We start from the raw sequence: 6567 nt of genomic DNA, 5'->3' as shown, positions 1-6567 counted from the left end.
AATTAATAAAATAAGTAGCAAATTTTCCTCAGAGGATGGTTTACATAGATAGCAAATTTCAAGGAAGAAATTTTATAAGGAGGGGAGAATGCTGAGACCTAAAAAATAATAACAATTAAATTATAGAGAGAAAGGAAAATTCAAAAGGAACAAAGCAAGGTTCATTGATGAACGCCTTGGTTTCATCGACGAACTCCCTTATATGGCTCGTGGATGAATCCCAATGTCTCATCGACAAAGAGATGCCGAGAGGGGGGAATTTAGACCCTTTGGTTCTTTGACAAGCTCATCACCTTCATTGATGAACTCTCTTCCTTGTTTTGTTGAAGAGTCCATATGTCTCGTCGACGAAGCCACGTGGCAGCAATCTATATATATATACACAAAATCATATTTTCAGCGAGATTTCTTGTTCTCTCTCTCTCTCTCTCTCTCTCTCTCTCTCTCTCTCTCTCTCTCTCTCTCTATCTATCTATCTATCTATCTCTATCTATCTATCTATGTTCTCTTTACCTTCTTTATAAGACTACAGACCTATTTTTCCTCGGTTCAACGATCATAACATACCACGATCATCCTAGGGAGATTCTCTACAAATTCACTAGAGAAAAATTTTGGTTTGAGAAGTTTAGGCACCATCCCAAAATCAGGGTAAGTAGGTTATTTTAGCGTTTATATGGTCAATAGGGTTTTCTGAACCTAGATTTTGTGTTAGATGGAAATATACTAGAATCTGAGTTGATTAAATTGGGGTGTTGGGATTTTAGGGTTTGGGTTTTTGAACACTACAGGCATGGGTTAAGGAACCCAGTGGGTGTTTACTAAATAACTCAGTAATGTTGAAAAATAATTAGTGGTTTAGAATTTTATCGATAAAGAAATATGAGAGCCTAGGGAAGGCGAGTATAGTTATCTTTATGAGTTAGGTTGATTGATTTGAGCTTCAAATGTTGTAGGGGTGTAGATTTAGAGCTTAGTAGGCTTCAGAGGAATCAAGTTAGGGAAATACGCTATGTTAGTAATTTTAGGAATTTTTAGCAATAAAATATATGTATTTTGGGACATGAATTCTAGATATTTAAAGGAATGAAATTATGTGTTTTCAAGATAGTTCCTCAAATCATAAATTATCTTTATTAACAAGAAAATATGGTTTTCAGTATATGGGTTTTATTCATTTAATTGTGTGGCAAGAGTAAATATCAGTTCAATATAGAATTTGCACAACTTTTATAGTATCATGATTTTCAGTATGTATGTACAGAAATATGTTTTACAGAATTTCCAAAATCATGATTTGCAGTATACCCACAGAAAGATATTTTACAGTATTTTTAGAATGCCATGATATTCAGATTATAGAACCATAACGTTCAGATATTACAGTTTATTCAAAATAGATATTACAGTTCATTCAAATTAGCTTTTACAGTGTTATGGTTATTATAGTTGAAACAGAGTCATGGTAAAATAGTAAGATATATATAAATTAATATTATACAGTATGAGACCCTAATGGAATAATTCAGATTTGAGAGCATGGTATCGTAGCTATTTCAGTTCAGAGTGCAATCACATATCTTAGATAGTGTGTAGATTTTATGAATAGTCGACCGTGCCTTGGGAGATATTGCAGGCTCCCCAATAGTTTGGTTTAAGGTGACCAGTCTAACGACAGAGGTTTCAGTTGACTTATCTTGGTAGGCCAACCAGTGCTAAGTCCCGCTTACAGGCCACACAACTCTGTCATGAGGGGTTAAATCATGACATTCATCCATTTAGAGAAGGTTTCAAATTTACATATATATATATATATATATATATATATATTTATAGAAAACAACAGATATATTTACAGTTAGTAAAAGTATGATTAAATAGAAAGTATAGAAACAGTTGATTTTTAAGCTACATAGGTGTGTGTTATATTGTACTTTATCTTACATGCTAGTTCAGATTGACTTGATTAAAATATATTGTTTATGTAAACTCAGTTGCCACACATTGGTAATAACATATTTTGTCTTACTGAGAGTTTTCTCCTCCCAGTAATTTGAATATTTCAGGTGATCTAGTTAGACGAGCAATTAGGCTCGGAAATAGAGGGAACATTTGTACTGTCCTGTCTGCAGGGTAAGTGTTTCAAGAAGATTTAATTTTGAGTAGATTCTAGGTGGTCTGGGGGATGTTTTTGGAGTGATGTGTATGTATATTTTGGGAATAATACTTAAATTATTGTATTGTAGTTATGGTTTATGTTTTCCGTTGCACAGATATGTTATAGTAGTTTTATCAGGGGTAACAGAGTAATATAATTTCATGGTAAAAAAAAAAGTGGCAGGAATTTTTGGGTCGATATATATATATATATATATATATATATATATGTATATATATATGTTCACACATTGCATACTAGCTAGCTAATTTCTTGTGAAATTATTGTTTTGTAGGGTTTACAACTCTTAAAACACTACGACGAGGCCAGACACTTTAGTCAGGTCAAATGCAAGCAACATTTTAATTTTCCTATATTTCTTGTTAATTGAACAAAATTAATTTTTATATTTTAATTTGAATTCGTACTTGTATGTATTTTAATTTTGAACAATTTGTATTTTAAATTTTAATAATTTATGAATATTTAGCAATTCTGGTTCAATTTTATGTATTTTAAAATGTAATTAAAGGTTTTTACAAGATTTTAAAAAAAAATTAAATTTTTTTCGAAGCATTAGTGACGGTTTGCTAAACCATTACTAATAATTGGAAGATGAAGTATTAGTGACGGTTTAGAAACCGTCACTAAATGACCAAAACCGTCACTATAGAATCAACCTTATGGGGGCCAAATAATAGTGATGGTTCTATAATCATTACTACTAGTCAATTATTAGTAACAATTTTAATAATCGTCACTAAAAAGCGTACTATTAGTGACAGTTTCTTGACCGTCACGACTACAGTCATATTAGTGACAATTATTAAATCCGTCACTAATACATGTGCTTTAGTGACAAAGTTGAGCAGACCATATGTGCAATTTTATAGTGACGGTTGTAGGCTATTAGTGACGGTTTGTTTCTATCACTAATACTCCATTATTAGTGACGTTTTGAATATTTCATCACTAATAAGTATTAGTATCCGCAAATATGGTGGCAAAACTAGAACCGTCACTAATACTGAGAAAACCGTCACTAATACTATAAGTGACAATTTTTAAAGTATTAGTGACAGTTTAAAAATGTCACTAATACCCTTATCTCTTGTAGTGAAACTTGAAAATCATTTTACAAAATATTAATTATTATATGGAAACTTAAATATTAAGTTGTCATTCCGTACATACACTTCTACTATTTTTACTTAGGCATAGGAGTGATTTTTTTAGAATATATCCTAGGTTATCTAAGTCCTTTTTGTTATCTTTTCTAGATGATGAAGTCATGATCAAGTTAAAAAATATCAATCCTAATTTTAACCACAACAATTACAATTGTGTGCTAAGTGCTCAAACATTAATGAACACGTAAAGCATTTCCATGGAAACAAACTCAACATCAACCATTATAGAATGTTTTTTTGGAGTAAGGACCTCAAAGATTCTTAAGGGAAATAACAGTGTCATTTGCCTTTTATATCTGCTTTCTTCCCACATCTACTTACCATTATCAAAAACTTCTTCCAGCTTGTATCTAGTCTAGAGCTCCAATTCCTAGGCTAAACCACTCTAAAGATAGATCCATATCTCTAGAAAGCCAAAATAAATTTTAAAAATAATAATAATAACAATTGAAAAAGAAAAATAAAATTGAGATCAAGAAAATCAAGAAACCAATATTTAGTACACTTCACAACATGAGCAAACCCACATCTCATCCCATACAACTTTCCTATCTCACATAATTCAAATAAGTTTTTAATATAGAAGTTCCAAAATTTAATTATATGCACACATGCTAGTATGTCATCTAGGTACCTTTTTTTTTTTTTTAACAGTGAAAAATTAGTGGTAGAAATTATTCGAAGATGAATATGATGATGATTTTGAAGTAAAGCTAGAACCATGATATAATTAACTAATTAACACTACATGTGCTCAGATGTCTCCTAGGAAACTTTTTCTTACATTGAATAATTAATGATAGACATTATTCCAAGACGGTTATGATGATGATTTTGAAATAAAATGACAAATCATGATATAATTAACTAATTAACACCTCATTTTATTTATTAGTCATAATAGGCTACATATTTAGCAACTGCTTATTGCCACAAATTTAACACATGCATCACGTTCCCATAAACTCTTAGTACAATATGTAGCTAGCTTAAACCACATGTAACTTCAAATTTATTTGTAGCTCACTTGATCTACAGGTAGCTTTGAAGTTACTGATCTGAATAGAAACCACCTCTTTTGGTCCGCTTTTTCTTGAGGGTCAAACCATAAGGACGCTGGTTTGCACAACTAAGGTTGTCGCCGGTGTCCACACCTAATATTTCACAATATCTTTTGTAGTACCCAATGCGGTCCTGTTCCTGCTCGCTTGAGTAGCCACCACCACATTCTATGCCACCGTTGATGATGTTGGTGCAAAGCCCAAAACCGCCGTACCGACCAGCTGCAGTGTCTGCAGCTGACGGTGTATAGTTACCAATCATAACGTCATGACATGAGGGCTTTGGTGGTTGTGGAGTCATCCAAAACCAGTAAGCTGCCTCGAAAGATATGTATGGATCATTCTCCACCAAGTCTGGATTATTTAGTAGATCATAACCTAAGTCATTCCCTGCTGGGCCGTAGTTGAAGTTGCTGCAAAAATTATGTTTTAGTATCGCTTTGTTACAACACATTATAAAGAATGTCGTGCGTGAAGAAATTTGAATTATGTGAATAAAGTGTATTTTTTTATAATAATATAATTAATTTCCTATGTTCTAGTAATTAAATTACATAAGTGAGTTTATAAATGAGGTACTTCTTTAAACACTAACAAATAAAAAATAATATTCTAAGTTCAGATGACTACTTACTAGGAAAGTTGAATGGGACCTCGGCCATAATACTTCTTGCCAGGTGCACATGGGTATTGGTCATTAGCAACACAATAATCACCGAGTTGGTCAACAGGGATGGTGGTTCCTTCACGAATCCAACAATAACCCCATGAATATCTACCATCTGGTGCAGAGTCCCAGCCTCCTGAATTTATCCAATAATTGAAGACATCAATTAAATCATGAGTACATAATATAATTTTTTTTTTTTAAATATTTACACAAATGTGCATGAAATTTGAAAATTATTTTTTATTGTTTCTCAATTTTTTTGTCAATATAAAAAATTAAGATTAGAAGATGATATTTTTATAATTATTAAAAAATGAAAAATAGGACCCTGAAGTATACATTTAATTTCATTTCAGGGATTAAGAACATATAATATATGACTTCCTTGAAAAAAATAGCAAGTTTTGTGACGGGCGTGTTCTGTTTGTTTTCATTTTTTTTTTCTTTAAACATTGAACCAAGAGAGGAGTTTGGGGACGGGCGTGTTGTTACTTAATTTGGAGACTTTGGATGTTAATTAAGTTGTCTTGAAGTCGGCCATTAATTTACGTCATTTTAGATATGAAATGGCAGAAATGCAAACTGATCAATTATATAACCTGTGGTTTCATGCGAGGTTTGGGCCAGAAACGCCGCAACCTCCCGTTTCCTAGTCTCTTCGTCACCGGCGTTTGCAAAATCTTCAAACCTGCCGGCAGCTTGGATAAAAGCATCGTAGGTGTAGAACGCCCCTAGGCACGGTGACGTAGCACGGTGCAGCAAAAGTTCGTTGAAGAGATCTTCGCTAATGATGGACTCAAGGGCCTGGCTGCTGGGGGATGGAGCGCGGGGGGGCGGCGGGGGGCTAGGTGGCGGCGGCGGCGGCGGGGGAACGTAGGGAGGTGGCGGAGGGATTTGGCAGGCGCATTGGCTCTGGCAGCCCTCACAACAGTAGGTGGAGGTTGTGCCGCAGTAACCCCATTTGCCGCAGCATAACCCGTTGGCGCAGAGGGTTCCGTTGACCGCCTCTCCGCATTGCTGAGCGGAGGCTCCGGCGATGCAGAGGAGAGAAAGGTAAGCTAGGATGGTATAGAACTTCATGGTTGGTTTTTGGTTTGGCGAGGGGAAGGGTCTGGGGTGGTATTTATAGGCTCTTGAGAAAGAACGCTCCCTTTTGTATTTCTTTTCTTCTTCTTTTTTTTCTTGTGGGCCCCGCCAAGGGGCGTGGGTAGTGGAGGGGAGGTGAGGTGGTTTCTAACATATGGCATAGATGGAAGCAAGTAAGCCGTTAAAGACAACACAATTCATATAATAAGTGTGGCATAGGGTGGCAAGGAAGAGTCGAAAATATGTGTGCCTATGTGGTATTGTGGGAGGAAGAATGAAAGAGTGAAAAGCTAGGCTATAGTGAAGCTTAAAAAATTTAGTTAGATAATGATGAGATAAAGTGGCACAGAAGAATTATTTTTGTAATTTATGTTGTACAAATGGTAGATGAAACTTAAATAT

The 6567-nt window shown here is 34.4% G+C and overlaps 1 pseudogene; it reads right to left on the bottom strand.

The window, feature by feature from the left end:
* Positions 1-4477: 4477 nt before the first annotated feature.
* Positions 4478-6159, bottom strand: LOC131150933 (endochitinase 4-like; annotated as a pseudogene).
* Positions 6160-6567: the final 408 nt, after the last annotated feature.

The sequence above is a fragment of the Malania oleifera genome, chromosome 1, assembly GCF_029873635.1.
Source record: "Malania oleifera isolate guangnan ecotype guangnan chromosome 1, ASM2987363v1, whole genome shotgun sequence".
Classification (NCBI taxonomy): domain Eukaryota; kingdom Viridiplantae; phylum Streptophyta; class Magnoliopsida; order Santalales; family Ximeniaceae; genus Malania; species Malania oleifera.
Note: the sequence above shows the minus strand (reverse complement) of the source record. Positions and strands in the feature narration are given on the sequence as shown.